Source organism: Canis lupus, chromosome X, assembly GCF_003254725.2.
Source record: "Canis lupus dingo isolate Sandy chromosome X, ASM325472v2, whole genome shotgun sequence".
In the NCBI taxonomy this organism is placed as follows: Eukaryota; Metazoa; Chordata; class Mammalia; order Carnivora; family Canidae; genus Canis; species Canis lupus.
In genome coordinates, this window is record NC_064281.1 from 5,737,896 (window position 1) to 5,765,002 (window position 27,107).

Sequence of the window (27,107 nt, forward strand, 5' to 3'; positions counted from 1 at the left end):
AGGAAGGTCTAGGCAGGAGCAGTGCGTACAGTGCAGAGCGGGGTGCTCTGAGAGATTTTAGAGATCCAGCTGAAGGATGTGATGACCGGATGGACCTGGGAATTCAGGAAAGGAGGAGTCAAATAACTGCAGCTCCAGGCTGGGGGAAGTGGAGGCTGTCCTCACTGACGGAGCTGGGGAGCACCGGAGGACAGGCGTGGAGGCCGTCCTCACTGACCAAGCTATGGAGCTCTGGAGGACAGGCACGTGACAGGGGGTTTGATGTGAATAGGGTATATTAGCTTTACAACACATTGATTTTGAGTGGGACATGGGACATCCAGATGGACATACATGTCCAGAAGGCAGTTAGTAAAGGACTCAGAAGAGGACTGGAAATGGAAAAATAGACAGGAACACCATCATCAATGTGGATTGGCAAAGACCCAATCCTTTCGGCACCTGTCCCCTGCAAGCACTCACTGCATGTTGGATCGTATTCCGTTCCCAACCACTCAATCACAGCTGATTTCACCATATGCTACTGTTGACATTTCACCCAATACTAAATAGTAAATATAGGTCAAGGTAACGCTATGGTACCATTTTATTTGACTTAAACATTAAACCTTATTTAATGTGTATTAATTCACCTGATGTCAAACCATAAATTCACCCACAGACTATTTATTTAGGTAAATATTCTTTTAATTCTTTTCTTTTAAAAAATGTAGGTTTTGCTTTGATTCCCAATTTTAGAAAGTATATAAACTATTGCTTTGAAAATTCATAACTCTAGTGGTTCAACATGGCAACAGGTCTTAAGGGGTAAGAGAAGGTAGGAGAGAGCCACACATTGGAGCAGCTGCAGAGCTCTGCCTATTTGTTGGCAGCAAACCAGCAGAAAAGTGGACTCCCTGGTGAACATTATGATCATAAGGAAGCATAAAATTGAGCCTCCCAACTTCTCTTCATAACATGAAAGGCACCTCTAAGTTTGAATTTCACTTTTTCTATTACTTCATGTGTCTCAAATTCGTATAATCAAAGAAAATAGGCTTTTTAGATTTTTTCCCAAACTACAAAATTGAAGTATGCTTATTGAAAAAAGGTAATCATTCCAAGAAAAAACATTCTCCTCCTTCTCCACCTAATTTTACTTCACTCCTTCACACATGTACACACCCCTCCTCATAACAGTTTTATATGTTATGCCATGCTTTCCTCAATGCATATATTGTATACAAACATTATTAGATTCCTTTCAATAAAACAACTTACAAAATGTATAGCAAAATGCATTTTGATTTTTTTTGACTGGAAATCTTATAAATTACTTCTGATTCTTGAGTTCTGAAAAATCAGTATTTAGTTCCAGAAATATAGATAGCATAGTTGCAGAGGAGCAGGAGAAAGTAACATTAATATTTAAATTGATACCACCAATATTTGTGTTCAGCATGAAAATGCCATTGATGGTGCATTTCTAGATTTCAATTCAGCCTTGCACTTCACAAGTACCCAGAGTATATCTAACCACCCTACATAACCAAACTGCCTCTTCTGGAAAAGTAAAGATAACCAAGTAAGTCCATTAATCAATGTTCAACTAGCAGGTGAATTAAATTCTATTTGGTGGTTGATTAAAATATTTTTGAACTAGATAATTTGAATATATTTAAATGTTTATACCTACCATCTTCAATTATCACTGAAATATTCTGAAGTTAAAACAACTGCCTGATTTTCATGCCTAAGGCAAAGACTACATGGAATACTAATTGTTTCTTGTTTAAAGCATTTGTATTTTTAAAAATCCTGTTCTTCCACTTTAGCATTTTCTCCAATAGTAAAGGAAGTGTAGTCAACTGGTAATCTTCTTGAGGGGGCAGGTCATGTTGATTTTATTTTGTATCCCCTTCATTCCCTACATTCATACTCTTAAACGTAATTGGCTCTAATGAGTAAGTTTGGTAATATTAGTACCCTTATAATTTTTTTGCTAATTCCCCCAACATAATAAACTGGGAAAAAAGCCTTCTGCATTCCTCATTTTATTTTTCCTTCTTTGTGGAAAAGTTATAATGGCTAGAACAGGGGAAATCTAGTAAGTGGTCATCCTAACAGATCACTGAAAATGTGATGTTAGAAAATCAGAATATTTTTTTTTTTGGTAAAAAAAAAAAAAAGGAAATAGAGAACTTGCTCTTTATGACTCACGGCCCTCTTTTAAATGGAAAGAATGAAATCCTATGGAGATTCATCTTTTCAAGTTCCCATTCATTCAAGCATATATATCTGGCCAAAAATAACTTGGAAGCAGTGATCTTTCAGTCCCTTGGGGCTCTGAACCATGTCTCAGAAACTCTTATGAATATCTGTCTGTATTGCTGGGGCCTTACAAGCAGAGCTGACCTCTGGCAGGACAGAGCCTTCTCAAAGAATACAGGAACTGTGCTTGGAAGTGAGTGTCTTCCATCACCACTGTGTTGATTAGCTATGGCTGCATAACAAATATCCCCCATCTCAATCTCTCTCTTTTTTTTAAAGATTTTATTTATTTATTCATGAGAGACACAGAGAGAGACAGGCAAAGACAGAGGCAGAGGGAGAAGTAGGCTCCCTGCAGGGAGCCCAATGTGGGATTCAATCCGGGGACCGCAGGATCATGCCCTGAGCCGAAGGCAGACGCTCAACCACTGAGCCACCCACGCATCCCCCATCTCAATCTCTTAAAGCAGCGATATGTCTCATGACCCTGGGGGTTGACCAGGTACTTCAGTTGGTCTTGCCTAAACTCACACAAAGTGCCTAGATTCCACAGAAAGGGTGATCTCAGAGTCTTGGAAGCATGACGGTGGTGGAAGCTGCAAAGCCTTTAGAGGTTTCGTCTGGAAGATTCACAGTGTCCCATTCTATTAGTCAAAAATTAAATCAATTCAGACTCCAAGGGGTACAGAAATAGACTCTACCTCTTAATGAAGGAGTTGCCAAAACCTGAGGCCATTTTTAATCCACTTCAGGAAATTAAAAATCCCTCAGAGCTCTGCCCAACCTAGTCCCATCCAAGCCTAGACAAAAGCTGATGAGGGACTAAGGGCCTTCTTCATCACTTTCCAGAACTTACATGATGACTTTAAAATGGGAATTTAAAGTGCACTTCTCCAGGTGAAAAGGTAGAAGAAAATAGAATACAATGTAATGTAATACGACATATAACAATTGTAACAAATGAAGGACAAGTTTAAAAAGCATATATTTAGTTGGAATAGGAACCACTGTCAGACAACAGCTTTAAATTTATATAATTACCACTGCAAGTGTCAGTGATTCCTTGCATGATATATGCCAGTTTTAAAAACAACTATTTACAAGGTTATCTCCTAACCTTGAGATAACCTTGTAAATCTCCTTAGGGATAGGGATAAAGTAATTCCCTTTGTATCATTAATTCCCAATTAATAAGCAACAGGCTATACACTGCTGGCCTATACATTTCTACACTTACCAGAAGGAGTTAAGAATGGCTTGTTACAGTCTCCTCATTAATAATTAAGAGTCAATATCACCTACCTCATAGGATTTGCTTAACAATTAGATATTTTCATATGTGCGAACTTCACCAAACAGTATCTGGGACATAATAAGTAATCTACAATACTTACTGAAATAAAAATTATTAATGTGACCAAAAAAGTTTACCTTTTCAGTAGTGGTAAATATTGTATTTAATTTCAGAAATCAGGAAAACAACTTATCCTTGCATTTCTATATAAGAAATAATAAAAAAAAAAAGCTCAAAGCACATAGAGTATAACACACACATACAGAAACAATCTGAGCCACAGCAACCAAAACTTTCAGAGTAAGGACATCCAGCTTGCCTTTAGAGTCACTTAATTTTTTCTTTTTAAAGATTTTATTTATTTATTCATGAGAGAGGCAGAGACACAGGCAGAGAGACAAGCTGGCTCCCTGCAGGGAGACCGATGCAGGGACTCAATCCCAGGACCCAGGATCACAACCTGAGCCATCCAAGTGCCCCGGGAGTCACTCAATTTAATAAACACATACACAACGCTTGTCTTATGCCACAGACTGTTCTAGAGAGTATACAGACAGCAATTAATTTGGTCTTCATAACAAACTTACAAAGTGGGTGCTTTCATTATCCACATTTTAAAGATGAAGAAATTAAGGCATACAAAAGTTCCCACAAGTAGATGGAAGAGCTTTGAGTCCAATGCAGATGGTTCTGCCTTTAGAATCCATGCTTCTGTCCTCTATTCTCCCTTTCCACAATGCTGGTTGACAAATCCCTCATTCAAATCACTGCACAGCTATGGAGCTAGCAAGATATGCCCTCTGTTAAAGTACTGTGAGAACTAATGTCCGAGAGAATGCTCTCTGGCTACAACACCACCGGCCTAAATACCAAGGATTGGGGGGCAGAAAACAATTATAAACAATTATAAACAACTGTGAGGCTTTGTTGTATTTGTTCAATTGCTCTATTGTAAAATATTATGTATCAGAAAGCCCAAAGGGTAGGGGTATAGTTGAAGGACACTGGGGATCAGCATTATAACTTCAAATTCCTCTGTCCTTAGATTCTAAATTTGCCAAGAGGGACAATGGATTATGTACTCATATAACTGTCCAATTCTTGCTTCTGAACCCAACCTAGCTGGTGACAACAGGCGATTCTCTGAGGACTGACTTCTTTCCATGTGAACTAAGAACAAAGAGAGAATAGAGGAGTACAGTTCTCCATTTATTCTGAGAATAGGACACGCTTCATAAATGCTTATTAATGTTTCTCTGCAAAACATAGTGATCGAAACTCGGCTTTGGTTTAATTTAAAATTGAGCAGAATCACAGAAACTATGGTTTGCTAGGTCTCCTCTCCTGGGCCCTTACATTTATTCTTCAATACCCTGCAATTACAAAAAAAATCTACAGCAAATGGCATTCATTCTCCCATGAAGCTGAAAAGTGTTGGGGGACTTGGCAACAAGTAGCTGACCTCCGTGAGAAACAAACACTTCAAAAGAATCATTGTTTTGTGTTAAGAATTCAGCCTACAATGATCAATTCAAACAACATTCAGAAAAGTAAAGCAGGTCCCTTTTTCTTTTATACTGTCATGAAATCCAGAAGTGAGGTTAATTTGGGAATCTGGCTGAGCTGCCAGTGACCACTATCCGGATCTGAACAGAATGATAAAAGGCACACTTCAGCTAAAATGAGTTTATGCTTTCAGGTCATTTTAATCCCCGTGGTCTTTTCCAAAGAGCAGAACATTCCTTAAAAGCTTTATATTGTGATTAGATGATTGGGGTTTTAGGGTTTAAGTGGTATTTTCTTTTCAGCAGAAGTCTGTAAAAATTGAATGACTTTTCAACAAATATTTGCTTAAAAGGAAAAAGCTTTCATTTTCTTAGTGGGATCCCAACCTTGACCATATCATCATTGGTCTTGGCACTTTCAGACAGCTTGGCTTACCCTGGCAGGCAAATAAATTGAAAATGCCCTTATCTGAAACATTCAAATTTCCCTTCCAAGGCAGCAGGTTTGAGCACTACCTAATTTCCTCAACTCGTTTAGGGATAATAGGCCACAGTGAAGATGAGATTATTAAGAGCAACTCTTATTATATAGGGACATACTTTCCTGACATTGAATATCCCTGGGTAAACCACCTAGGCTCTTTGCTCATAATTCTGTATGTGGCCAGCCCAGAAAGTTATGGAGTACAGCCCACAGTTTTTTCAACAGCACAGGTCAGTTTTCATGTCTGTCTATGACAATATAGAAACTAAATCATGGGAGATGGCCTCAAGACAAAGCATGTAAAAATGCCGTGTAAAATAGAACCAACATTCTTTTAAATGTTTAGTTTTACTTGGGAAACAAAAACAGTAAGGAAATTCCCAGATACCCAAAATGACAAGGACATGGAAAGCAAAGTTCTGGATGAAAGCCTGAGAATGCCGTCGCTGACCATGTCCAAAGCCAGGACAAAGGCCTTGCATCCTCATGGACGGAAACTGCTGTAGACAGCATCAGAGATTTGGGACTTTCAAGGTGGGACTTTTCAAGAATCTTTTTGTGGAAAAAGATTTTCATGAGTGTTAATACTGAAGGTCACCTTTGCAAGAAATTAGAATTCAAACAATTATACATCCTATATATTCTGGAACACTCAAGCTATGATTTCTTACAGAGGTCCTGTGATGTCAGGAAGAAGCAAATGGAATCGTTTTGTCCAAGTCTTTGCTCCAAAGCCACCTTCTCAGCAAGGTCTTCTTTGGTCATGGTATTCAAATTTGTACCCACCAACATTCCTTTTCTCCTCAGCACTCAATGCCTTCTGGTATTATACACTGTAAATTTGTTTTATTAGGTTGTTTCATCTGTTCCTGGCAGAGACCCTTAGTGGTCTCTGTTACGATCAGCAACCACATGATTGGATGACCTCAGGAAGCATCCGAGCCACATCACCGTATGCTTGTCTGGATGAGCCGGGTTATGTACTGGCACTTCCCAAAACTCATCAAGACTTTATACTGAGTATTGGGGCTGGGCATGTGGATTTGAATTTGGCTGTGGCAAAGTGAAATTCAAAAATCACATGCTAGTCTGAGTAAACAATTTGGTGGCAGTAAGGACACAGAGACTTACAGGAGCATACAGTGGAGCATAGGTGGGATGCAGGAACAGCAGAGAGAAAACCTCAGAGGCCCAGCCAGGGCAAAGCAATATAGAGGGGCCTGATACATCTGAAAGGTGTTACCACAATGGACATTAGCCAGATAAAAGATTTTAATTATCTTTCCAAGAGAGAATCGGATAGTGAAGATAAACCTCAAGCAGTGCCTGGTGAGGTGAGCTTTTTTTATCCCCTCCCACCAACTGAAAAGAAAATGTCACCTATTCATCAAGTGACTTTACTCCCTTTCATTGAAAGGCACCACTGAGAGCGCTAAGAAGATTAATGGCAAATCCCAACAGTGCTCGTAACACAGAGTCCCACCCAAGAGTCCACAAGGAACAACGTTCTGAGTCTGCCAGTAACTGTAGGACAAAAGTAAAGACTGGAAACCCAAACACCATCATGTCTGAATCTGTAATGGTCTGACATGGACCAGGCATTCTTGGTTATCTACAGTTTTCCTCTCTTCACATGGCAAGCACTGGTTTCTCCTTGATTGTGCCATTAATATTCCAGTTGCAGTGTTCCACAGGTATCTTAGAACTAAATCTTCAGTGAGGATCATCTCAGGAGATGTATATTTTGCACACACAGAAGACATTCTCTGTCATACCTCATCCTTCTGAAGCTTTCTGAGGGAATGGATTAAGGACCAGAGGTTTCCCTGTGTGTTGTTTTTGGTTTTGCTTTTTATTTTCAACACTCCATTTACTTTAACTGGCCACATACACAACTACTAGCCTCTTCCCCATAACCTGTCATTTGTTCCATGCTTCTGTCTTTGAGGTGCAATACCATTAAAAAAAAAATGGGTGGGGGGCACCTGAATGGCTCAGTGGTTGAGCATCTACCTTCCACTCAGGTCTTGATTCTAGGGTCCGGGGATTGAGTCCCAAATCAGGTTCTCCATGGGGAGCCTGCTTCTCCCTCTGTCTATGTCTCTGCCTCTCTCTCTCTCGCTGTGACTATCATAAATAAATAAAAATTTTTAAAAAAATTAAAAAAATAAATTAGAAATCTTTTTTAAAAATCTCCAATTTTAATTTTTTTTTTCCAATTTTAATTTTTAAGTAACTTTCAGTGAAGATTGTTATAAGGTAAACGCAAATCTACAACAACTGGGTAAATACTGGAGTCTTTCGCTTTCCATTTTATTCCTTGATGGATTAATACAATAAATCCCTTTGGAGATATATTTATCAAATTTAATACCACAAAATATGAGATACATGATTTAGCAAAGTGTTCAGTACCTGTAATCAAAAGCCATTGTTCTATGCTCCAAGACACAGAATCTATTTTCCTGTATTGCATAACATAAAATAGCTCTTTTCAATTCATACTTGATATGTAGAACATTTAATGTACATTCTGCCTAAAGAGAGGCAGGCTGTGATTCATTCTCACCAAGCTCTGTGCATACAAATGACCAGGAGCGGCTTCATGACAGTCAGGGTTAGAGACACAATCTTTCTGGGGTTACAGAGGGAGAGGAACAAGAGTGGTGGCTCATTTATGAAATAAAGAAAGCTGTCAGAGAAAATTACCTCATGTGTAATGCAGAACTGGCCAGGACAGACAGAAATATCGCTAGATTTTTTTTTTTTTTTTTTTAAATTCCCAGGCGGGGATCTGTATTCTGGTCACAAGAATTTTACTGTGGTGGGCAGAAGAAGGGACCCTCTCCCAAAATATCTACATTCCAATTCTAGATCCTGTAAATATGTTATGTGACATATAGCACAACATAACAAATGATTAAGGACCTTGAGAGGGAGGATTATCAGGGAACATCAGGGTGGGCCCAGTGTAACCACAAGGGTCCTGACAAGAGGAAGGCAGAAGGCAGATGTGAGTAAAGCAAAGGAGTGTTGGTCATGGCGTGTATACGGTCAACCAGCCCTGGTGGCTTGAGGGAGGCTCCACAAGCCAAGGACTATAAGTGGCCCCCAGAAGCTGGAAAAGGCAAAGAAACAGAGTATCCACTAGAGAACGATCCAGGAAGGAACACAGCTCTAATAATATGTTAGTCTCACACAGTCAGGGTTCTCCAGAGAAATAGAACCAGCAGGAGACTGATCAAGAGGAACTCGCTTGATTGGGGGGCTGAGAAGTCCCATAATCTGTCATCTGTAGAGTGGGGACCCAGGAAAACTGATAGTGTCATTCAATGTGAGTCCAAGGATCTGACAACCAGAGGAACAGAAGGTATAAATCTCAGGGCAAGGGCAGGAAAAGTTGAGAGGAGATATTTCAGCTCCAGCAGTGAGACAGGAAAACAGGGAATTAATTCCTCTTTCCTCTGGTTTTTGTTCCCATCAGGATCCCAGGGGACTGGATGAGGCCCACCTCATTGTGAAGGACACTCTGCTTTGCTGAATCCTCTCATTCCAATGCTAATCTCATCAGGGAACACCCTCACAGACACAACCAGAAATGCTGTTTAATCTGGGCACCCCATGGCCCAATCTGAGGAACACCTCAAACAAACTGTCACACCCAGTGGGACTAAATCTGGACTTGTGATGTATGGAACTAGAAGGTAGTAAGTCTCCACTGTGGTAAACCACGGAGCTTGCAGTAGTTACAACAGCAATCAAGGTAACAGGTACGAGTCAGGACAGTCTGGCAGTCTGGTTGTTAGGAGATGAGACCACAATCAGGCTGGCTGGGTTTGGACCCCTTCTGTCACTTACGAGCTTCTGGTCTTAGCCAAGCTTCCTAAACTGGTATCCTGAGAGAGGACGTGGTAAGGCCTGCACCTGTGCAACTTGCTGTTACTGAAGCAGATCCTAAGACAAGGTTTCAAATGCCAGAGTTTATCTTGGAATCCAGAGGGCATCCGTGGGGGGTGGGGAAGGGATACAGTAACAAAGCAGCAAGTTTAGCACGTTCATGCCCTGTCATTAACCTGCCCACCACTGTGGGCAACTGACACTTATGTCCCACAGGGAAGCCAGTAAATGGTACAGCATGCTGCCTCAGTTATCTCAGCTCCCCCACAGCCCTACTCCTCCCCACCCCCGGGAATCATGTATTTAAGGCGAATCCCTAAAAATTATTGATTCTCAGCTCTTTCTGGGAGGTGTTAATCCCCATTACTTTCTACCTAAGGTTTGGCCAGAATGGCCTTCAACATTTTCAGTTCTAGGGGGAAAAAAAAAACAAAAGAAAGGGAACAAAGAAATGCAGATAGTGGCAGCTGGTTGCCACATGAAGAAGGTCAGAGGGACAGGGAAGAGGGCTGGGTATCTGCTATATCCTTTTCTAGCGTTGTTGGGATGGGCGTTGATGGCATGCTTCCATCTTTCCCTCACTCACTGCCCAGCACACAGAAGGTGCTCAATAAACATCACTTTTTATAACCCCTAGCTCCCTTTCTTCTGTGTTCCTGAAGCATCCCAAGTGTGGAACTGTGGAACTTGGTAACCTTTGCTGACAATGTATAGGCTGCACATACATGAAAGGAAGGGCATTTTAAAATGAAGCAGGGGTGACAGAGATACTCTATGACTCAGGAATTACACCCCTAGCTATATGTACCCCAAAAGAATGAAATGCAGTAACTGCAACAGCGCCTCCTACATGGGTGTTCACTGCAGCATTATTCATAACAGCCAAATGGTGGAAACAACCAAACTGTTTATCAACACCTGAATGGATAAATAAATGTAGGGCATCCATACAATGGAGTATTGTTTGCCCATAAAAGGGATTAAAATACTGGTAGGTGCTTTAGCATAGATGAACCTCAAAAAACATTAAGGGAAATGAAAGAAGCTATTCACAAAGAAAGTTGCCATATCGTAGGATTCTATTTATACAAAATATCCAGAATTGGTAAATATATTAAATCTATATAGACAAAAAACAGATTAACAGTTACTAGGGACTAGGATGGAGATAGGGTGGTATGTAGTGACTGCTTAAATGAGCGAAGAGTTTTGTTTTTGAGAAATAAACTGTTGGGGAACTAGACAAAGGTGATGGTTGCACAACCTTCTAAATATAGTAAATGCCACAGAACTGTTCACTTCAAAATGATTAAAATAGTAAATTTAAATTTTATGTGCATTTTATCTCCTTTAGAAAAAAAAAAGAAAAATGACTCTCTTGATGTCAGGAGATCAGATTATTCTTGGAGCATAGGATCAGCTTTTCCCATATTTCTGGAAGCAGAATGCAGGGAAAATTGCAGAGTTAAAAAGTAAGTAAAGTGGGTCTGAATGTTAATTCTACTCACTACTAGCCATGTGAGCTTAGATAAAGGTTTTCGGTGGTGGAGTATCCTGTTCTGTAGAATGGAGATGCCTGCATCCCAGGACTGTTTGGAGGCACAATAGGAGGAACACATGAAAGCTCCTAGCACACAGCAGGACCTTTAATGACTATGGACAGATGGCCATCCTGACCTTGGTGGTTTCCTCCTACTCAGCAGTGTTCCTGGCTTTTCCTCAAGTCCAGAAGTAGCCTCATCAAAAGCTCACACTCTGCAGGATGTATCCAAAAGCTGCTGCAGTTTTTGTGGTCAGGCTTCTCTAGGTAAAGGACTCATATAATGAGATACACTGTCCTTCACTGATGAACAGCAGAAGAGCCAACTCTTCACTGAAGGACCAGCAGTGCAACAAGAATACATACCATTCAGGTGATATTTTCAGATGGTGCAAGTGACCACCTATGACAACAGCCTCCACTTAACTCTGAAGATTGATTTCACAATCCTGGTCTTAAAAGAGGCCAAAGCAAGGTGCTAAACAAGAGGCTGAAACAACAGATCACACATTTTGTTGCCTTCCAAAACCTTCACCCCTCAGACATACTTGGCTAAGTTTACGGTCTTAACAAAGGTCTACACAGATACACAGTTAAACTTAGTGGATCCCCTTTAAGCCAATCCATAAAACCCATGGATTAAGACCCCAAACTTCCTGTAGCTTTGCCAACCTTCTTGGTCTCCCAGGAATGCCTGTAAAATGCAGAATCTTTGCAGACCAGTGAGCAGTAAAAGCTTCCCCGACAATACCATCCATTTGCAGATTCCAGCTTCTGCCGGCTGCTTTAAAAGGCATCACAGTTGCTGAAAGATATCTGCCTTGTTTTTTAAAACTTTTCTAATAGGTCACAGAGGTCAGCCCCCAGCTCTAGTACAAAGTTCCCATCAAATTTAGATGATAAAGAATTTCCTTGCCACTATCAATTTGCCAGCCTTAACAGGAATAAGCAATATTGCTATTAAATTGAAGAGGTAGTTAAGAAATAATCAACAGATCCATTTATTTTATTATCTTTTTTCAACTGATCCATTTAGAGTAGTGGTTCCCAATTTGGGGCCATATGCACCACCAGAGGACCATGGGTAATGTCTGAAAACATCTTTGGTTGCTGAAACCACGTACTGGGGTTGCTACTGGCATCCAGTGGGCAGAGGCCAGGGATGTACCACCTACCATGCACAGGATAGCCTCCCCCACAAATAATGTGAGTCTCAAATGTCAACTATGCCAAGGTTGAGAAATCCGAAATTTTTGGAACAACCCAATAATTCAAACATTTATCTCACTGCCCCTCAAATGAAAAACCACGATGCAAATTAGTTTTTAAATATCTGTTCATTCATTTATTGATTTATTCATAAATTTGTGTCTGTGCTGAACCTAACTAGAATTTCTTCGCAGGCTGCTCTAAGGCCACTGAGTTGGTTCTTTCATCCAGCAGTTTGCTAGGAGAAGAGAAAACCCTGTGTTATCCCAAGGATAACTGACAGTGCCATCAAAAGCAGAATTCCAGCAACATAGTTTGGATTTTTTTAAAGATAAATCAGATTTATACAATAAAATATCAGGCTTTTTATTTTATTTGGGTCATTCAATTTCAGGAGGACACGTATCAGCACATCACCTGAACAAAAGAAAATTAAAAGTGAAATGTTTATTCAGGGAATGAAGTTGGTCCCTACGTATGGGCTGCATCCTCAGAGGGGAGAGGTCCCACCATAATGGGGCCAGAATCCCTTCCAGACTCATAAAGGAGAAACAGAATGGTGCTGCTCAAGCGTGGCGTGTATCAGTCACCTGGAGAGCCTGTTACAATGCAGATCCCTGGGCCATCCCGAGATGCACAGATAATGAGCTCACATGGAAGCGGAAGCCTCTATGGGGTGAAGTCTCACACAGTAATGCAGACATCAAGTGAAGAGATGTGTGGATCAGGAGCACAGAGTCCCCTAGCAGCTTCCTGTACGTCTGTACTCTGGGCTCAGCTGCTTCTTCCCAATACTCTAATTGGGTTTTGTGGCACACCGTGTGGAATGAAATGTAAATTCAGGGGCAGAGTTGAGACAAAAACCACAAAGCATAAATGGGGGAAGAATGGAGCCCTGTGGAGCAAGTATGTTGGTGTGGACATGGGTTTAGAGTGTGATGGTTCCTGTTTCACCCTTTCCATAAAGAATGTCCTCAGGCAGAGACGGCCTGATTATTAGGATTGCCATCCACAGCTTTGTAAACCTGGGTACTGCGTGGGGCATCTACATGGCGCAGTCAGGTAAGCAACCAACTCTTGATTTGGGCTCAGGTCCTGATCTCAGGGTGGTGAGATCGAGCCCCACATTGGGCTCTGCACTCAGCAGAGAGTCTGAGATTTCTGTCTCTCCTTCTCCCTCTGCTCCTCCCCATTGTGAGTTCTCTCTCTCAATAAATCTTAAAAAACAAAAAAACAAAAAAACTGGGCAGTGGGTGCTGCCTATGCATCTGTGAAGCATTATGCTAAAGAGATTGACGTTAGTCTGTATTTATGCAGAAATTATCTGTCAACAACCAACCAAAAAGAATCAATGCACATGCTTATCACATTTGGAGCAGAAGGCTGTGAAACCAAGCAGGGGTCCTGGAAGTATCTGCACAGTCACACTGTGGGGGTGCTGCTTTCTCCATTACGGGGATCCAGGAAGGTCCATCCTGCATATCCAGACCAGGTTGAAGGAACAGACAATCCCGCAATCACTCACACAAGCCCAACCACGATGAGATCCCATGAGTGGTACTGGCATAAACTTTTGTTCCTTTCCTGGTGGTGGTCTACCTTCCCTTCTGCTGATCACAGGCTGAGGAAGATGACAGGGCTGGGAAACTATTTGTGAAAACAGGAAAGATGTGCTGCTAGTACCTATTTTCCAAGAAAACAACAAAACAAGCAGCATAATCAATCTTTTGTATATAACATTTCAGAAATCCTCAAATGGATATAGTTCTGAATATGGAACACCAAAGAAACAGTAAGTACCTAACAGCCCAATGTCATATTGGGGAGAGATAAAATCAGAGATCAGGGTTTTTTTCCTTTTTTATCATATATATAGATATATATATCTATATATCTATATATCATTATCTGCATAATTCCCCCTAAAAGTTTTCATGTACTGATAAAGAAAACATACACAAAAAAGAAGAGAGTTCTAGTTTAAGGGTCTGTTACACCTGTCTTTAGGGTTGGTACGAAGCCTCTATATGGCTCCACAAGCATGGTGCCAGCAGCTGTAAATACCAGATTACAAATTATCTGTAAGATTCTACTATGTGACATGTATGAGTCTGCCCAGGCTGCCATGACAAAGTACCACAGACTGGGTGGCATAAACAACAGAAATTATTTTTCTCACAGTTCTGGAGGCTGGAAAGCCAAGTTCAGGATCTCCACAGGGTTGTTTTCACCTGAGGCACCTTTCCTTGGCTTGCAGGCAGTTACCTGCTCACTGTATGCTTAACTGGTCTTTTCTCTGGCCATGTGCATCGCTAATGTCTCTTCTTCTTACAAAGATAACAGTCCTGGAGTAGGGCTTCACCCTCAAGACTTCATTTAATCTTTATTTCCTCTTTAAAAGCTTTACGCCAAAAAAAAAAAAAAAAAAAAAAAAGCTTTACACCCTAATATAGTTAGCGTTGAAGGTTAAGGCTTCTACATATGAATGGACAGTGGGAAGGTAGGAGACACAATTAGTCTAACATAAGGTGAGGGATTCAAACAAGTATGAAACTCTAATCTGTCCTTAAGGATGTTATAGTCAACGCAAGTTCCTGATCTATAACATAACCAGGCAAAAAAATATAAGCTATGGATCTAGACTGAAGCTCAAAAAAGAAGAGACATATTTTAAGCTTTACTACAATTGTAGCAAATGTAGACTCACTCCCCCCAAAAAAGGAATACAAGAGGTGCTTACTTTTCTACACACAGCAAAGGTCCATTTTAACTATAAAGATGCCTTTTAAATCAGTGACTAATACAATGATGGAAATAACCACAGCATACAAAATTAGAGCAAATAGCACGTGGACCAAGTTTGTTTATGATAGCTTAGCAAGACATCTGATCTCTCTCTTAACTCCAAACTTGGAGGGTTGATCCTTTCCACTGTCTTAAGTTGTCAAGGGGAAGACTCAACTAGCAGAATGTCTGTGTAACTGCAAGTTTTACTAAGTGACGGAACTTCTCAGTTCTACGTTTATAAGTCCATCCTCACAAGATAATATGAAGATCAATTAATCTAGTGCTCATGGAATATACAGATTTAGAGCTGGACTCTGAAAATGCACCATAGACAGATTTAGAGCTGGACTTCATGCCCAGCTACACAAATTCAGTCATAACTGGCTGGGTTTGAGAAAGTTAACATTATTGGTATCTCTCCTTCAGTGACCTTGTTATTGAAATACCTGCCAGTTCTCCACTGTCCACTCTAAATGAGATACCTAATGGCCTGTGGTTCCTTCAAGGTAAGTGAAAAAACAGACTTTCTCACATACTGAATAACTATCTTTGTTTTTAACTTCCAAGGGAGCCGACAAAGGTCTTTCTCCCTGGCTTGCCAAAGGAATGGTTTTCAAACCTGGATGTTTAACCCCAGATGCATCCTTTCTGACAACTTGACAGGCTGAAGGTCACAGGGGAATTAGCCCACAGAAGCAATGCCTGAGAACAGAAACCGCCAATTTACTCAGCAGGGTAGACTCTCAGCGGGGATGCTGGGTGGGATTGGAAATATGAAGATGCCTCAGGGGTAGTAGGACATACCATTCTTCCACTCATCCTGTTCCACCTGCTCCCAAACACCTTCGTATGCCAAGTGAGAAATAATGTACCAGTCCTTTTACATTCCTGTTCTCTTTAAATGGCTATTTCTGTGCCTTGACTTTGGCCAGGTCAAGACAAAGAAATCAGCATGGATTAGAGAGGTAAAACTTCACTCAGGGTGATGGGAAATATTACCTAGGATTGATTGGACAATAAATGAAATAAAAGCAAAATGAATAGTATTAAATGAAGATGTTTATAAAATATCCCAACAAGGAGATTCCTCTAAACCTAATATAAATGACATTTTTCTAAAGCATTTACCTCTTGTTAACTCTATAGCAAGACTCAAGCAAGATTAAAGATTTACTCAGGAGCATGCAACCATCAATTGGGACTAATGGGAGGGAACCCAACCCAGACTCCTTCTAACTCTAGGCCCCCAGTTCCCTTTTCACAGAGCATGTGATATTCAAATCTTGCTCCCTCCCTGCCTCACCCTCTCTCATCATTTCTCTATTATCTCTCTATTATCTATCAACCATTATCTATTATCTACCCATTAATTATCTACCTATCTATCTCTATCATCTACTTACCTATCTTAGCTAATATTATCTATCAGTACCTGAAATAGGTAAAGGTTTAAAAATCACACTTTTTAGAATTGAACTAAGTATCATAAGCTAAGTATGCACAGGTAGGACCTTAAATGGGACAGAGCTTAGTGATTCCTGTCTTATTATTAAACTTGTTCTGTAAATTGAAGCAGATGCTAAACCTGGGTTTAAAATACATCTGATCTTAGCCTAAAATCGGGCAATACATGAAAATCCAAACAAATAAACAAACAAACAAAAATCAACAAAAAACTTTAATGGCTCTTGACCAATACTTAGTACAGCTGAATTTCTATCCAATCTGGTCATATGCTAACTTCACTGTTTTGGCCAAGTTATACAAGGTCTACAAACCTCAACTTCCTATCTGCAAAACAAGGGTGTCTTGCTAGATTAGTCCTAAAATATCTTGAAGCTCTTAATTTCTATAACTCTCTATTAGTCTCATTGGGTCTTCCCCTTTGCAAACACTTCATAACGTTGTCCATCCTCTGAAAAATGGTAAAAATGAATAGAATTTGTAAAGTAACACAGAAATTCCAAAAACTAAGACAAAGTAATCCTTAGAACCACTACTATATAACTATAATTAACATATAGAACCACACAGGAAGGATTTTCTGAGGAAGATGATGATATATAAGTTCATAAAATTATACAAATACACCAATTGGCACACAGTAAAAAGCCAATAATACTTCTCAAATAATTTTCAAAATGTGCCTTTGTTGATAAAGGAAAATGATTTTTCATTTACAATATTTCTTCAAAAAAAACATCACTCAAAATGTATTTTTATAATTGCTTGTCAGCAAATTATGAAAAACATAAATCACCTTGATTCATTTAGAATAACCCCAATTCCAGGTGACTGGGTGGCTCAGTCAGTTAAGTGTCTGACTCTTGATCTCAGCTCAGGTCTTAATCTCAGGGTCGTGAGTTTGAGCCCCACATAGGGCCCCACACAGGGCACGGAGCATACTTAAAACAAAAAATAACCCCAATTCTGTGGCTGTTTAAAAAAATTATATTCACACTTGTTCCAGAAACTATTTAAGATGGCTTGCTGAGGTAACTGTATTTAAAGGAAAAACCTATCTATTTCACAAGTCTTAAAAAGAGTTCCAAAAGACACTGTCATATTCCTAGGTATGAAAAAATGCCTTATGTCTAATTAAGGAGCCCTAACACCATGCAACATTTTCTTGAAGCATATAAATCAACCCACACACAATGTCTGTCTCATGACTAACCCCACATTCCCATCTCCTGTTTCTGGCTCTTTTTTAGCACTAACAGACATGGTGCCTGACCTTCAGGCACTTATGCTGTAATTGAGGAGATAAAATGCATACACATAAAATAATTAGAGCACAATTAAGTGATAAATGTCATATGACTATGAGTACAAAGCTTTGCAGAGAAAAGAGAGGACACTGAGTATTTAAATAGCTGAAGAAAGGAGTGGGTCCCTGAAAAAGGTGAGAAAATGAGCCAAACATCGAGTCAAGAATAAATGTGGCATGCAAAAACAGCAGTGAAATACCTGAAGAGACAAAATGTGGAGCGGCAGCCAATGAGGATGGATAAGTCGGCCAAGGTGGGGGCAACTGATACTGAACCTTAATAACTGACCTAAATTTTTAGAGGCAAACATTGCATTTTTATCCTTGCCTTAAAAAAAAAATGTACAGTATATTCTCTATGGAGTGAAACTTGTTCAATGGGAAATGGGAAATTTCTCCTCCTTTTGGGCACCTGGGTGGCACAGTCAGTTAGGCACCCGACTCCTGGTTTTGGCTCAGGTCATGAACTCAGGGTCCTGGGATGGAGCCCCATGTCAGGCTCCATGCTCAACGGAGTCTGCTTCAGGATTTTCTCTCCCTCTGCCTCTCTCCCCACTTGCTCATTCTCTCTTTCCCTTAAATAAAAAAATCTCTCAAACAAAATGTCTCCTCCTTTCTCTATACCATGGACAATTCAAGGTGGATTTCCTACTTGCAGATCTATCAGTCAATCCTACATATCTTCTGAACACATATTCAGAGACATGTGCTATGCCTCTTTGTGGCTTATCATGAACTGGTAGTTACTATGACTCAACATCATATCCCACCGGTTTACAAATTTTCTTTCCTCATTCCCCTTTGTTTCTCACACTCATGCCCCAGACTTACCCATCTACCCCAACCCTCACCGAATCAGTACTTTAATATTTAACACAGTTTCTTCCCACTTCCACTTCTCCTTAATTGGACAGAAAGTTGTCCTAGTGATGGGAGTAAACAAATACTGTCTAAAGTTGATAAGCCAAGCTATAGAGGCTTATTATATTAAAGTATAAAGGTAGTTACCAGAAAAAATACATAGCCTTAAATTTCAGAAAGCCTTAAGTTTCTTTCTGGTTTAATCAGAAAGAGCATGTATGAAGCATACAGATCACATGGCAAACACTGAAAATAAAACATATATTACAAACAGTAATCATAAAGTAATATAAAGTGACAGAATTAAGACCAAGTGAATCTGTTTATCAATAAATATAAATGGGATAAACTCATACTAAAAGGAAAGGACTTCCAACCTGGATCAAAATTTAAAACCTAGTATATGTTATATGTAAGCATGCAACTAAAGCAAAATTATATCCATAAAAATACATATAAGAAAATCTAAAGAAAGAGAAAATATAGGTCTGGAAATGGATATCTCACTAACCTAAAATAATGCAGAATAAATAAACCCAAGGCAAGCCATATTAAATAGTAAAGGGTACAATCCACTCTAATTATCTGACATGAATCATTTTGCATCTAACATAATATCAACATTCCAAAAACTGTAGGGAGTACAAGAAAAATATCAAATGAAATTCAGTAGTGATATGAGTACTCTCTGTATGTCCTGGAGAAACCAAACACAGGGCATATTATTATCAGTTCCATCTCTATAGCAGTGGTATCTGAAAATGCCTTTGGCATTACAGTAGAGAATATTTTCCTTTATGTTCAGACAATATCAAACAATGAGGTCCTTATCCACTTCTTTTGTACTTACTCACTTGGCCACTGCTATATTCTATTCCAGCTGCAGTTTCTCAAAAGATTAAAAAAATCGAGAAGTCTACCATTGTTGAATATGTGTGTGTGTACTTGCCCATACGTAAATGTGTATTGTAATGTTTAGTAGTTGTATTTTTAAATACAGAAACCAGCACTAAAAGATCTTCACAGTTCTTAAAATTAAACTTTAAATAACTTCTTACTAAAGGCTTTAAGAGTGCTCCAAAAAAATATATGGATTATATATGTATACAGACATACACAGAGACATATATATTCAAAATCTAAAGCTGAACACAAAGTTAGTAGGAATCTGACTAGGTTAGTTCAAAATTTGCAGATTTGCCTCATAATCTCTATGTTTTATAATACTCCATTAGTAAATTCTGAAACTAATGCTTTCCTAATAAGAATATTTACATACTGCTTTATCATTTGCATGATCTTTGTGTACAAACTAGCATTTGTTTTCTTAAAAAAAGTAATTGAAAATTTATTAAGAAATTAAATTGAAAAAAAAAAAGAAATTAAATTGAAGGGGAAATTAAATTGAAATATAACTAAAAGGAGATTGTTAGATCCAGATATAGAAAAATACAGGGACAAGAAGTAACCAGGCCCATTGGTGTGTATGCAGGGAGGGGTCTCTGAAAACAGTGCTCCAGAAGCATGGTTTACCTCCTTTATTACAGAAAAGTACCCTAAATTGGAAGAAAAGAAGTGCTAGTCTCAAAGACCTCTGAATTATGACCTTAAACACTTTTTATGTTTGTCATATGGTTTCCCTTTTATTTGATTGATCTCCAGGAAAACCAGACTTTTCTCTCATATGTCCCTGAGACTAATTATGTCTAATTATGTTACTAATGTCTATCTCAGGCTCACAAAATGCTGTCTGAATTTTAAACTCATTCCAAATATTTCCTCTTCAATGTAACTGTTCCCACAGTACTTTAAAATGTATAACCCTCTTCCTCTTTTCACCCTTTTAAGGCTTTTATTGGTCATGGGAAATGTGCCTTATATTGTAGTTGTTTGGGAAGTCCTATTCCCCATTACATCACAAGGTAAGGGATGGTTTCATGTATTTCTGTGTAATATGGACTACTCAATGTACACTGACCACATTGAATCACACAAAATGGAAATAAATGGAGCTTTTTATCTTAAAATAGCCCTTTAAAATAGAAGAAAAATAATGAAAAAGCCCCAAATTATACAGTGTTTGAACCTGAGTAGTTCTGCTAAGTGGTATTTTTATGAAGCCTAAATGCCCTGTTCTACACTCATGAGAGACAAGATTGCAAATAATTGCCCATGCCTCACAGAGAGACGTAAGTAGGCAATTCAGATCTATTAGTTTTTTTCTTGCTTTTTTTCTCAAAACACAGAAATAGGTTTATAATTTGCATAATAGAGGCCAGTTCCTTTCTAAATTATATGTAGACAACCCTGGTATGTGTATTTTAAATTAGTTAACGTCTTTATTGAATCTCAGGATGTATTCACAACTCTCTGTTAACTCGAATGGAGTTTCTGTTGTGCTTTTCACCCTGCACAATTGCAGGTTACTACAGAGAATGGAATTCAGAAGTCAGAAAAACCTCTTTCAGAAGTGTGACTTCAAAGTAATAGAACTTATATGAAACAATATAAATAAATGGCAACTCAATCACCACAGTGGCATTGCTATTGTCCAAATGCTAAAATGGTGAAATGCTCTTTGTAACATTATGAGTTAAAACAACGTACAGTCTACCCCCAAATTACGTTAAGAATTACAATCTGGAAAAATCCAACGTATACTAAAATAGGGTGAAAAAATTTGCTTTACATGCAAAATTGTGTAATTCTAGCTTCAGACAATTATAAAGTTTTCTTTTTTACTTATCTGTATATCAAATGCCATCTGGATGATCATGCTGCATCATTTAGTGTGTTTGCTGGATGCTACTCCCACCTCCATCAGATGTACTGTAATCCTCCAATCATCAAGACAATAAAAGACTACTCCAGAAGTTCCCTGGGGGAAACCACCAAGCTTAATTACAATTCACTGCCATATAATGTGTCACATTTGATTTTAGTGTAAAAACCATTTTTGGTTTGAGCAACTATTTAGTGTTTATGTATAAAGTTTAAATAGTGAGAACAATGTGGTTATTTCCAAGGCATTAAACATGCTAGGGTTGGCCAAATTGCCAAAGGGATATTGTAAAGGAAAACCAAAGCTGGAGGCTTTGGTCAATTGACCAATTTTCTTTGGTCAAAATTCTGGACTTTAAGGTGTATTACAAAGCTATAATCATCAAGACTGTATGGTACTGCCACATAAACAGACACATAGATCAATAAAACAGAATACAGAACTCAGAAATGGACCCTCAACTTCTATGGTCAACTAATTTTTGACAAAGTAGAAAAGAATATCCAATGGAAAATAGTCTCTTAAGTAAATAGTGTTGGGAAAATTGGACAGTCACATGCAGAAGAATGAAAATGGACCTTTTTTTTTTTAAGATTTTATTTATTTATTCCTGAGAGACAGAGAGAGACAGAGACACAGGCAGAGGGAGAAGCAGGCTCCATGCAGGGAGCCTGATGTGGGATTCGATCCCAGATCTCCAGGATCACGCCCTGAGCTGAAGGCAGGCGCTCAATCACTGACCCACTCAGACGTCCCTGGACCACTTTCTTATACCATAAACAAAAATAAACTCAAAATGGATTAAAGACCTAAATGTCAGACACAAATCTATCAAAATGCTAGAACACAAATCTATCAAAATGCTAGCAACCTCTTTGACCTTGGCCACAGCAACTTCTCACTATATACATCTCCAAAGGCAAGAGAAACAAAAGCAAAAAAGAACTATTGGGACTTCATCAAGATAAAAAGCTTTTGCACAATAAACAGTCAACAGAACTAAAAGGCAACCTATGGAATGGGAGAAGATTTTTGCAACTATCTTATCAGGAAAGAGGCTAGTATCCAAAATCTATAAAAGAACTTATTGAACTCAACACCCCCCCCCCCCAAAAAAAAAATCCAGTCAAGAAATGGGCAGAAGACAAGAACAAACATTTCTCCAAAGAAGACAATGCAAGCTGGTACAGCCACTCTGGAAAACAGTATTGATGTTCCTCAAAAAGTTAAAAATAGAGCTACTTGATGACCCAGCAATTATACTACTAGTTATTTACCCAAAGGATACAAACACAGTGATTTGAAGGGCCACCTGCACCCCAATGTTTATAGCAGCAATGTCCACAACAGCCATAATATGGAAAGAGCCCAGATGTCCACTGACAGATGAATAGATAAAGGAGATGTGGTAGATCTATATAATGGAATATTACTCAGCCATCAAAAAGAATAAAATCTTGCCAACTGCAATGACGTGGAATTAGAGAGTATTATGCTAAGTGAAATATGTCAGTCAGAGAAAGACAAATACCATATGATTTCACTCTATGTGGAATTTAAGAAACAAAACAGATAAACACAGGGGAAAGGAAGGAAAAAAATAAGATGAAAATAGAGAGGGAGGCAAACCACAAGGGACTCTTAACTCTAGGAAACAAACTGAAGGTTGCTGGAGGGGAGAAGGTTGGGAGGATGGGGTAACTGGGGGATGGGCATTAAGGAGGGAATTTGATGTAATAAGCACTGGGTGTTGTAAGCAACTGATGAATCCCCGAATTCTACCTCTGAACTAGTAATAGAGTGTATGTTAATTAAGTTGAATTTAAGTAAAACATTTAAAAAAAATCATGCTGGGCTCTGATAAGCATGCATGGTGTGTCCCAATCGATTAGAAATCTGTCCAGTATGAATGGGTTTCTGTCATTGAGAAATGCCACTAGTATTTGATAAACAGCAGAGACTGGACTTCTGAGCCATACAACTGCCTTGGAGCTACATTATCCTTCAGATAACAAATGCATTTCTAACCGCATGCAGAGACAAGTGTTCAAAAGCAGCTGCCCATTCTTTGGGACTCAAAATATATTCAATTCTTTTCATGCAGGATTTTTTTTTTAAGGTTTTATTTACTTATTTGCAAGAGAGAGATTGAGAGAGAGAGACAAGCAAGGGGAGCAGCAGCAGAGGGCAGAAGGAGAAGCAACCTCCCTGCTTAGCCAATGTGTGGCTCCATCCCAGGACCCTGAGATCATAACCTGACCTAAAGGCAGATGCTTAACCAACTGGCCACTCAGGCACCCCCATGCAGTAGGATTTCTTGTGACTCCAGAACAATCTGTGTAGCTCAAAGATAAAGAATAGCCCACCATACTTAACAAGTTTCAACATAAACTGTTTTCATTATGGATGAGACACAATACATACACTTAATGGACATTCTTAAGCAAAGCCTCCCTGTCATTAACAGTCTACTTGCTATTACAACAGAAAACTAGTACTTTTGGGGAAAAAAAAAAGATGCCAAATTATATGTTGTAAAGTTATATAGTAGAGTCATAAGTTTCAAACTATTTGCATATTTCTAGCATTGCATCAGAGCACAGTGATTCTGTGCAGTTGAACAAAAAAGGCAGGCACATTTAAAAAATGTATCTGGTCGAGATTTAAAATTCAACTAAAACATTTTTTTACTCTGAGAAGATGGAGGCAAAATTATGGATTGTCATATAACATATGTTTCAGCAGTATTGGGTCACCTTTAACAGTATGTCTAATTAATGTATTTAAGTATACAACAGAAAACTAGCAAAATATGTTATGTTAGAGTATTGAAATTGGGTCATATTTCACATAGCCCAGAAGCAGCTTGTTAAGAGAGCTGTAAGCTACCTCTGTATGAACTGCAGAATATATTTTTATGTACATATTTTCCCTTGTTTTCCTTTTTCACAAATATAGATATTTAAGTACCAGTACTGGGTGTCCTTAGAATAGACATTTTTTACCATAAAGAATAAAATCACTATCTCACAAGAACAGAAAAAGTAAGTTGGAAGTTTTACTAATTTATAGTCAATTTAGATGATCTGTATCAAATATTCTTATCCTCAGTAATAAAAATTTGTGTTTAGTTTAGCTGTATTGAAGAAGCAGATGTTTTTGTTTGCCTGGAAAATTGTCCAATTATCCCTATTCATCATTTGACATTACCTCTGAAGACTGACTAAACAGTCTACATTTTTCTCAGTTAAGACAAACACTGAACAACATTATAAACCAAGTTCACTGAATTGACATTTATAGAAGATGTATATATAAACCGTAACTGAATAATACACATTCTTTTCAAGGACATTTGGAACATTTTCCAGGTCTGACCATATACTGGTCCATAAAACAACTGTTAAGCAACTAGAATCATACAGCATGTTCTCAGACCAGAACAGAATCAAAATAGAAATCAGTCACAAGATAATATTTTCAAATCCAGCAGCACTCTTTTAAATAATCAAAAGGCCAAAGGGGAAACGATAAGGGAAGCTATAAAATATTTTGAAGTAAACATTAAGGAAAAGAAAACATATCAGATTTTGTGGAATATAGCAGCTAAAGCAGTGCTTGCTTACAAAGAACAAAACTGCAGTGTCATTGAATGAATGTGCTTGTCAATTTTTCCAACTGTGTGCCAGTTTATCCTCACTCTCTGCCTTTTAGGAAAATACTATTGTCTCCTGAATTGAATTAACATAAAAGCACATAATTTTTTCTCTCTTATGCATAATATTATGCCCTTCACTACAGACTACTAATGTGCAGCTTGCAGCTATAGAATTGTCTAGCTGTGTTTTGCTATTGCTGGTATATTTCTAGATCTTTGCTGTCATTTTATTGTCTTTCAATCTAACAAAAGCTGGATTTTGTTTTACTTTCTTTCTTCTTCTACTTGATTGATTGCTTAAGGAACAAAATCTGACATATAATCTGATTAAAATGCCAAACACTTGCACATCTCATCTTCTTCAGATGTGCTTAGAAAATATCTCTTATATTAACAAAGTCATTCATTGTGCATCATTATGTTTAACCCACCCCCACAGCATAGAATATAAGGCTGTCAGGAAGACCAAACTGAAGGTTATTGTTCACTTTCCATCCCACCAGAGCCTCAGATAATGATGGCATTTATGCAATCCTTCATCTGAAGAGTTATAAATAGGATAACAAAGGCCTTGGCTGGCCCACATCATTCTTTAGACGTAACTGACATCATCAGCTTCTTCTACCAACCCAGCATAAAACAAAACTCAGTAGTTCCCATCTCAGGGAATGCCATCGTAATCTGAGGAAATCCTATGAACACAGATCAAGCCTCAATGTATGCAGCAACAATGAATCCCAGACTCTTGCTGCCTGACAAGACCATGCAGACAAGCTGGCTCAGTGAGTTTCAGCCTGTGTTATGAAAGCCCACTGGAGTCTGTGCAGTTTCTCTGGCAGCCTTCTAGGAGATTGGAGCATGAGACAATGGCCACCACTTCATGCAATCATCCAGCTTCATGCAAAACTACCTCTGGTTTCCAGAGCTTTTGAGTGAGATTGCCTAAAAACAAGTATCCTCCAGTCTTCTAGACACTGTGTGCAGTTTCTGCTGATTTGTCCTAAGGTCATTTTGTTAATTAAAGACCTTTTCAGAGAGGTTGAAGGATCCTAGACTCACCTCATCCCACAAACACAACTAGATAACTATGAAATCATCCTAAATACCCCAGAAGTTGACCTGAAGACTGGTAGAACAAACTCCACAACTAAAAGTAGAGAAGAGGCCACATCGAAGAATATAAGAAGTATGGAGAGAAGCAGACAGTGGCCACTGCAGTAGGGAGGGAGCCACCATTTCGGAGAAGAGCAAAAGACAGACTAACACACAGGGAGCACATGGGGAAAATGATTTCCCATAGTAATTGGCTTGGAAATCGAGAGGTGCTGAATTTTATGACTTCTGGCAGGTAGCAAAGCTTAAATTAAAGCCTGGAGTTTTATTTATTTTTATTTTATTTTTTTGAACAGATTTTATTTATTTATTCATGAGAGACACACACAGAGAGAGAGGCAGAAACACAGGTAGAGGAAGAAGCAGGCTCCATGCAGGGAGCCCAACGTGGAACTCGATCCTGGGACTCTGGGATCATGCCCTGGGCTGAAGGCAGGTGCTAAACCGCTGAGCTACCCAGGGATCCCCAAAGCCTGGAGTTTTAAAAAGTCAGCGTGCATGGCTCTGAAAGAGCTCAGAGAGGGGCTACTCTTGGAGGGAAGTCAGGCAAACAGCCTAAGGACACACAGCATGGAAACAGTGATCTGAAGAGCACCTGGGGAACACAGTGAGGTTATTCACTTGTCTTACATGCATTCCAGAGAGACAGCTTTCCAGGAGAGACTCCTCGGGGAACAAAGAAACTGGCCAGCACCGTTTCCCTCTCCCCTGCCCCTCAAGATAAGCACAGGGCCAACTGCAGGAATCAGCACAGAGGGGACACTGACTACTTGACTTGCTTACACCAGTCCCACCAATCCACATTCTGGTAGAACCATCCATTCCAGTCTCTCTTGCCTTAGTTCCAGTGTAGCAGTGCCCCTTCCCCAGAACATTTGCCCAAACCCCTGCTCACACTCTGTCTTCTGATGCAAGAGTTTTGCAGCAAAAATAGTCAATTCTCATGGCAATGGCAAC

At 39.1% G+C, this 27,107-nt stretch overlaps 1 protein-coding gene across 17 annotated transcripts in view; it reads right to left on the bottom strand.

Annotated features, from left to right (window-relative positions):
* LOC112652600 (uncharacterized) overlaps positions 1 to 27,107 on the bottom strand; it is a 430,970-nt gene that overhangs the window by 152,768 nt on the left and 251,095 nt on the right. For 2 of the 17 annotated variants that reach the window (XR_007409458.1, XM_049107666.1), the window contains one exon: positions 12,260 to 13,862. The exons of 9 other annotated variants lie outside the window; for them this stretch is intronic. The gene's annotated coding sequence lies outside the window, so the exon portion shown is untranslated. Of the gene's footprint in view, positions 1 to 12,259; positions 13,863 to 27,107 lie in introns of those variants that run through there. 6 more of the 17 variants (XR_007409455.1, XR_007409456.1, XR_007409449.1 and 3 more) reach the window with 5 other exon arrangements.